Source organism: Aptenodytes patagonicus, chromosome 6, assembly GCF_965638725.1.
Source record: "Aptenodytes patagonicus chromosome 6, bAptPat1.pri.cur, whole genome shotgun sequence".
In the NCBI taxonomy this organism is placed as follows: domain Eukaryota; kingdom Metazoa; phylum Chordata; class Aves; order Sphenisciformes; family Spheniscidae; genus Aptenodytes; species Aptenodytes patagonicus.
This window is the reverse complement of record NC_134954.1, coordinates 8858-16501: the sequence shown is the minus strand read 5'-3', so window position 1 is coordinate 16501 and position 7644 is coordinate 8858. Positions and strand designations below refer to the sequence as shown.

The following is a 7644-nucleotide window of genomic DNA, read 5'->3' as shown; positions in this document are numbered from 1 at the left end:
CTCCCCCGGCCCCGCTCGCTCTGTGTAGCTGCCCCCAGCTCCAGCACTTCCCCTGAAGCCTGTCCCATAGCCCCAGGCTGCCCCCAAGCCCTGTAGTGAAGGCCGCAAGCTGGCCCTCGAATGTGCGTGATTCTCCCTTAACGCGGGTGCCATTACCAGCGCGAGGAAAGAGCGGCATCTCCAGAAGCCCCTGCGGAAGCAGGGGGTCTGGCCAGGGGCCATCTACGGTAATAACGGGTGCTGCTTCTTCTTTCCCTCTCCCAGAGGCGTGCTGAGGATGCAGTTTTCCATTCCTCCCTTGGGGATGCCGTTGACTGCACCTGCCTCAGGCTTGCGTGGGTTGTCTGCCCGGCCTCGCTTTCCTCGCGGCGTGGGGGCGAAAAGGGACAGGCGGAGCGCTTACTGGCTGTGGACAGGAGCTGCCGCAGCTGAAGCTGGAGAGGCCAGAGAAAGGTAAGAAGAAGAAACTGAAGGCCATCCAGGTGGCAGCTGCCTCCCGCTGCAGGCAAGAGACAGCCTGCCTCTCCGGGTGAGGAAGGATCCTTCTTTGTAGTCCACAGCAGGTCAGGCTGCCCACATGCACCGCAGGGTCTGTATGTGTCACCAGCAGCATGGTACGGCCACGTAGTGCGTGAGCGAGCGAGGCTACATGTCTAGGAAGCCTCATCTTGTGAGAGCTGTAAGACACCCACGTATTCTCTTAGGTGGAGGACAGCCAAGCAACCAGAGTTACAGAAGAGGAAGGGAGGAGGGAAGGAGAAAGAAGCGTCCGAACTGGCAAATTCTCCTGGCAGCGCCGAGAGCGAGCGCTGCGGTGAGTCCCGGGCCCCCCCTGCCCCTCCCCTGGCCCCCCCTCTTTCCCACGCTGCTGTGATTTTTATTTCTTTATTTCTTCATTTCTCAATTTTCCCTTTGTCCTGGTCCCTGTCCTTTTTCTCTCTCTGTCTGTGTCCTGTGCCCTGTTACCGTCTTTAACCCTTCTTTCTCCTTCCTCTCCTGACCCCGCAATCTGTCTATCCCTCTGTCCCTCTCACCGACCCGACGTTTTCTTGCTCGCTCTCTCTGCAGGGCTCCTCGTCCCTATTTTTCTTGATTTCTCTACCTCTCTGACCTTTTCTTTCGACCTTTCTTTCTCTCTCTGCTCCTCTGTCTTCTCCCTTGTCTTATTTTTCTCTTTCTAGTCTTCTGTCCTGCTCCTCATCACTGTATTTTCTTTCTTCATTTCTCTGCCCTGCTCCCCATTCTTCTCTTTCTTTCTCCATACACCTTTATGCAGATCCCCATCCCTCCCTCCCTCCCTCCCTCCCTCCCTCTCTGTCGTTATCCTTGCGTCCCTCGTTGTCTCTCCATTCCTCTGTCCTGCTCCCCATCCCTAATTTTCCTTTTCCATTTCTCTGTCCTGCTTTTGGTCCCTGTTTTTCCTCTGGCTCCATCTCCCTGTCATTCTCCCTGTTGCTCTCGCTTGCTCTCTATCCCGATGTCCTGCTCCCCATCCCTGTTTTTCTCTGTATCCCATTTCTGTCCCTCACTTGTTTTCTGTATCCCTCTCTCCTTCCTCCTGTCCTTCCTTCCCCCTGCCCCCCTGCCTCTGGCCTGCTTCTTGTCACTGTTTTTTCTTGCTCCTGCTCTCTGTCCAAGTTCTGTCACTCTCTTTCTCTCTCTGTCCCTCTGTCCTTCCTCCAACCTGTATTTCCCTCTCTCTATCCCTCTGCCCCTAATGCTGCTTCCTCCACCTCTCGGTCCCGTTCCCTGCCCCTTTTTTCCTCTCGCTGTCCATCTGTCCTCCTTCCTCTCCCTGGTTATTCTGCCTTTATCGCTCTGTCCCACTGCCTGTCTCATTGTTTCTGGTTATATCCCCCTGTCCAGCCAGCTGTCCCTTTTTTCCTTTCTCTCTTCCCTACTCTGGCCCTGCTTTTTCTTCCTTCGTCTCTGTCCAGCAGCCCCTCAGCGGTTTCTTCTTTCCCTTCTCCATCTCTTTGTTTTAATCTGCATCTGTCCCTGCCCCCGATCCCCAGTCCCTCTGTCCTGTTCCTTGCCCTGCTTTTGGTCTCTTCGTGTCCCGCGCTCTATCCCCATCTTTCCCTCTGTCTCCCTCTTTCCTTTTCCCTCCTCCTTTTCCTCTGCATCCCTTTGTCCTGTTGCTCATCAGTATTTTTTCCTCCCATTCCTCTGTCCTGCTCCCTGTCCCTTACTTCTCTGTCAGTCCCTCTGTCCTGTTGCCTGTCGTTGTTTTTGCTGTCTGCATCGTCTCTTTCGGCTCTGTCCTCCTGTCCTGCTCCCCAGCAGGACTTTTTCTTTCTCTGACCTGCTCCCTGCCCCTCTGTTTTTCCCTCTGGCATTCTTTCCACTTCCCTGTACCTTTCTCTCTGCAATCTTGTGTCCCGCGCTCCCTGTCCCTCCCTGTTTATATCCCACTGTCCTGGTCCCCATCCCTCTCTTTGCCTCTCTATCTCTCTGTCCTTGTCCCTGTTTTTTCTTTCTCCATCTCTCTGTCCTGCTGCTCATCTCTCTCCAGTTCCCTTTCTGTTTTTTTTCCCCTCTCTTGATTACTCTGCTTTTCTACCTGTCCCTTTTTTTTGTCTCTCTTCATCCCTCTGTCCTGCTCTGTGTCCCCTCCCTCTCGCTCCCTGTGTGTGTCCTTCTGTGTGTTACCCGTCCTTCTCCCTGTTGATTTTTTCCTCTTGCTGTATCCCTCTGTCCTGCTCCCTAGAAGTATTTTTTGAATTCTCTGTATTTCTGTTCTTCCGCCCATCGCATTTTTTGTTCTCTGTCTCTCTCTCCTGCTCCCCATCCTCCCCTTTCTCTCTGTCGTTCTTTCCTCTTCCCTGTACCTCTGTTTTTCTGTATCCTTGCATCCCCCCCCCCCGCCCCTCCCTCCGTCTCTCTCTATCACACTGTCTTGCTCTCCACCCCTCTCCTTTTTTCTTTCTACCCTTCTGGTGTGTGTCCTCCTACCCCACCCCTTTTACGTGTCCTGGTCTTTCTCTCTACATCCTTCTGTCATTCTCCTTCTCTTGCTCTTCTTGCTCTTTCTCTCTCTCTTCCTCTGTCCTATTCGCTGCCCATCACTATTTTCTTTCCTCCTCCATCCCTTTGTCCTGCTCCCTGTCCTTGTCAATCTTTCTCTTTGTTCTGCCTCTAGCCTGTCTTTGTTTTCTCCATCTCTGTCCTTTTCCCCGTACCTTTTTCTCTCTGCTCCTCAGTCCTTTTCCCTTGTCTTCTTTTTCTCTTTCTGCCATCCCTCTCTTTTTGTCTGTGACCTTCTGTGCTGTTCCCTCCTCCCTCTCCCTCCCTCTCCCTCCCTCTCCCTCCCTCTCCCTCCCTCTCCCTCCCTCTCCCTCCCTCTCCCTCCCTCTCCCTCCCTCTCCCTCCCTCTCCCTCCCTCTCCCTCCCTCTCTCTTTCTCCAGTTATCTGTTGTCTTACCTGTCCCTCTTTCTCTGCCTCGAATGTTTCTTTCTCCATCTCTGCTCCGCTCCCTGTCCCTTTTCTTTTATTCTGTCCTCCATTCTCCCTCTAACATTTTTGTCTGTATATCTCCGTACCACTGCCTGTCTCGCTATATCCCCCTGCCCAGCGCGCTGCCCCGTTATTCCCCTCTGTCCTGCTCCCTGGCCCTTTTTCTCATCCTGCAGTCCGTCACTGTTTTTTCTTTCTCCGTCTCTTTATCCTGATCTGTCTCCCTCTTCTTTTCCCTCAGTTCCTCTGGCTTGTTCCCTATCTTTTTCTCTCCCTCCCTCCTTCCTTATTCCTCTCATTCAATTTCTCTCCCTATCCATCTGTTCTGCTCCCTGCTCATTATTTTCTCTCTCTTTCCCTCTGTCCTGCTCCCTGATCCTGTTTTTCTTCCGCCATGTCACTGCAGGGCTCCTCATCTCTTTTTTTATTGATTTCTCCATCTCACTGTCCTTTTCCCTGTACCTTTCTTTCTCTGCTCCTCAGTCCTTCTCCCTCATTTTATTTTTCTCTTTCTGTTCCTCTGTCCTGCTCCCCATTGCTGTATTTTTGTTCTCTGTATTTGCTGCTCCAGTAACGACAGCCGAGTTGTCCCAGGGGAAGGGTGAGTGTACAGGCACTGAGCTCTGGAGCAGACTCACTCCTAGGAATTATGCATTATACATTAATGAATAAAACACTTGCTGTCTCCTTTGCACTCATGGCTGCGTTTGTAGTCCTTTGTACTTGGTGAGGGGCTGTCAGAGAGTCCAGCGGAGCAGGTTACATATTGGGTGTAAGGGGCCATGGCTGCAGCTGGAGGAGCCCCAGGTGGGGCCAGTGAGGCTGATGGTGATGGCCCCTCTGTGTAAAAGGGCTGCAGCCCCAGGAGGTGGTGCTGCTGGGCCATGCCTGTCTGAGAATGCTGACGAGCTGCAAGGATGTTTCCAGCTGAGAGGTTCATGGTCAGTTGCAGTCAGGCCCCATCAGGGCAGCTCCCAGGGATTTTCTGAGAGCTGGTGGAGAGGAAGGAGGAAGAGGGGCAGGAGATGGCTGCCCACCCCAACCCTGGGTACCTGGAGGCCTTCCCACCCCCTGGAAAGGCGCTGGGTGCCTCCCCAACTCAACAAAGCTCCTCCAGCCCTACTCACCCCATGCAGCTGCCCCCAGCTCCAGCACCTCCCCTGAAGCCTGTCCTATAGCCACAGACTGCCCCCAAACCCTGTCCTCACAGCAGCAAGCTGGCCCTTGAATATGCTTTATTCTCCATAAATGCAGGTGCCATTAGCATCAGTTTGGGGAAAGAGTGGCATCTCCAGCAGCTCCTGCAGAAGGAGGGGTTCCTGCCTGAGGATAGCTACAGTCATCACTCTGCTAACAGTTGCTTGTTTTTTTTCCTCTCCCAGAGGTAGTACTGAGGACTCAGTTGTCAGTTCCTCTCTGGGGATGCTGTTGACTGCAGCCGGCTCAGGTTTGTGTGTGTTGCCTTTGGCCTCATTCTCCTAGTGGCATGGGCGAAAAGGGACAGGCGGAGCACTTACTGGCTGTGGACAGGAACTGCTGTGGCTGAAGCTGGAGAGGCCAGGAAAAGGTAAAGCATAAAATAAGAAGGATCCAGCTGGCAGCTGCCTCCTCCTGCAGATAGGAGACAGCCTGCCTCTCTCCAGGTGAGGAAGGATCCCTTTTAGTGTAGTCCTCAGCAGATCCGATCACCAATGTGCACGGCAGGGTCTGTATGCATAACCAAAAGCACAGTACGGCCATGTAGTGTGTGCACATGTGAGGCTGCATATCTGGGAAGCCTCATATTGTAAGACAGCAATCTATTCTCTTAGGTGGATGACAGGCAAGTGACTGGAGCTACAGAGGAGGAAGAGAGGGGGAGGGAGAGGAAGACATGAACCAAACTGTCAAATTTTTCCTGCAGCTCCAAGAGTAGGAGCTGTGGAGAATCCTGGACCCTTGGAGCCGTGTCGTCCCCCTTCTGCATCCCGGTGACTCTCTGCCCCCTCTTCTCTTTCACTGCTGTAATTTTTTTGTTTCCCTGCACCTCTCCCTCTCTCATTCTGCAAGTCCCCCTCTTTCTCTGTTGTTCTACCTCTCAGTTTCCTTTTTCTCTCTGCACTTCTGTCCTGTTCCCTGTCCCTCTTTTTTTTTTGTCATTCTCTGTCCTGCAGCCCATCACTATTTTTGTCTTTCTCCATCTATCTGTCTGTCTTCCTATCCCAATTTTTTTTAATTCCTCCCTGCCTGCCCTTTAGCCCTTCACAATTCCCCCCCCAGCCTCTGGCTCCATGTCCCTATTTTTAAATCCCTCTTTCTCTGCCCTGTATTCTAGATATATGTTGTCTTTCTTAGATTCTCCATTCCAGGTCCCGGTCCCTATGTTTTAATTTTTTCCCTCTGTCCCATAGCCCATTTCTGTCTTTATTGTTCTCTCCCTGTCCCTATTCTTTAATTCCTCTGTCCCTTCCCTTCAGCTCATGGAGGTTTTTTGGTATTTCTCAGTTTATCTCTGTCCACCTCACTGTTCCCTTCTTTAATTCCTTCCTCTCTGCCTTGTGGCCTATCACTATTCTTTGTTTTTCTCCATCTCTCTGTCTGGTTCCCTGTCCCTTCCTCCTCTCTGGCCTATAGCTCGTTGCTATTTTTTTTCCCCTCTTCCTCTCTCCCCGTGGCTCCCTTTCCCTATTTTTCAATCCCCCCTCTCTGCCCTGTAGCCGGTCGCTGTTGTATTGGGTTTACGTGGCAAGGTTTTGTTAGCTGGGGTGGGGGGGCAGGGGCGGGTTCTGTGAGAAGACACCAGGAGTTACCCCCATGTCAGGCACAGCTGGCTCCAGGTCCAAGATGGATCTGCTGCTGGTCAAAGCTGAGCCCATCAGTAACGCTAGTAGTGCATCTGTGATGGGACACTTAAGAAAGGCTAAAAAGTGCTGTGCAGAAGCTGTGATAGAGAAAATGTGAGTGTGAAACAGCCCTGTAGACACCAAGGTCAGTGAAGAAGGAGGGTGAGGAGGTGCTCCAGGCACCAGAGCAGAGATTCCCCTGCAGCCCGTGGTGAAGACCATGGTGACGCAGGTTGTCCTCCTGCAGCCCATGGAGGTCCACGGTGGAGCAGATGTGCACCTGCAGCCTGTGGAGGACCCCATGCCAGAGCAGGTGGATGCGCCTGAAGGAAGCTGTGACCCCCGTGGAGAGCCTGCACTGGAGCAGGCTCCTGTCAGCAGCTGTGGCCCCATGGGGGGGACCCCACACTGGAGCAGAAAAAGAGCTCGAGGAGGAAGGAGTGGCAGAGACAATGTGTGACTGCAACCCCCGCTCCCTGTCGCCCTGCGCTGCTTGGGGGTAGGATGTAGAGAAGTCAGGAGTGAAGATGAGCCCAGGATAAAAGAGTGGGGAGGGGGGAAGGTGTGTTTTAGATTTGTTGTTATTTCTCATTATCCTACTTTGATTTTTGAATGACAATAAATTAAATTAATTTCCCCAAGTCGAGTCTGTTTTGCCTGTGACAGGAACTGGTGAGTGATCTCTTTGTCCTTATCTCGACGCACAAGCTTTTTTGTTGTATTTTCTCCCCCTGTCTTGTTGAGGAGGGGCAGTGACAGAGTGGCTCGGTGAGCACCTGGCAGCCAGCCAAGGTCAACCCACCACAGTTTCCTTCCATCAGGCTCCCTGTCCCTATTTTTTAATTCTTGCCTATATTTCTTGTACCCCGTTTCTTTTGAAACTTCCTTTCTACCACTCCATCCCTATCTTTTTAATTCTCACATATGTTTCTTGGACCCAGTCACTTGTTAAATTTTCATGCTACCTTTCCCTCTCTCTCTCTGCCTGACCTGATTTTAATTTCTTGCCGGTGTTTCTTGTACCCCGTCACTTTTCAAATTTTCTTCTTACGCCTCCCTCCATGCGGCTCCATGTACCTATCTTTTAATTCTTGTGGAAGATTCTTGTATCCTGTCGCTTGCAAAATTTTCTGTCTCCCTCTATCCATCTCCCTGTCTGTAATTAATTCTTCCCTCTCTGTTCTGTACCCTGTCACTTTTTAGACTTACTTTCTACATCTCCCTCTTTCTATCTCCCTGTCCCTATTTGCTAGTTCTTGCCTACGTTTCTTGTACCCTGTTGCTTTTTGAAATTTTCTTTCTGTGTCTACCTCTATCTGGCTCCCTGTTTCTATTTTTTATTTCTTGTCTATGTTTCTTTTCCCC

At 51.8% G+C, this 7644-nt stretch overlaps 1 long non-coding RNA gene across 1 annotated transcript; it reads left to right on the top strand.

Moving 5' to 3' along the window:
• The first annotated feature begins 278 nt into the window (after nt 1–278).
• Nucleotides 279–6697, top strand: LOC143161705 (uncharacterized). The gene is made up of 3 exons (XR_012995587.1): nt 279–453; nt 705–814; nt 6527–6697. It is a non-coding gene; the product is annotated as an uncharacterized LOC143161705 (long non-coding RNA).
• Nucleotides 6698–7644: the final 947 nt, after the last annotated feature.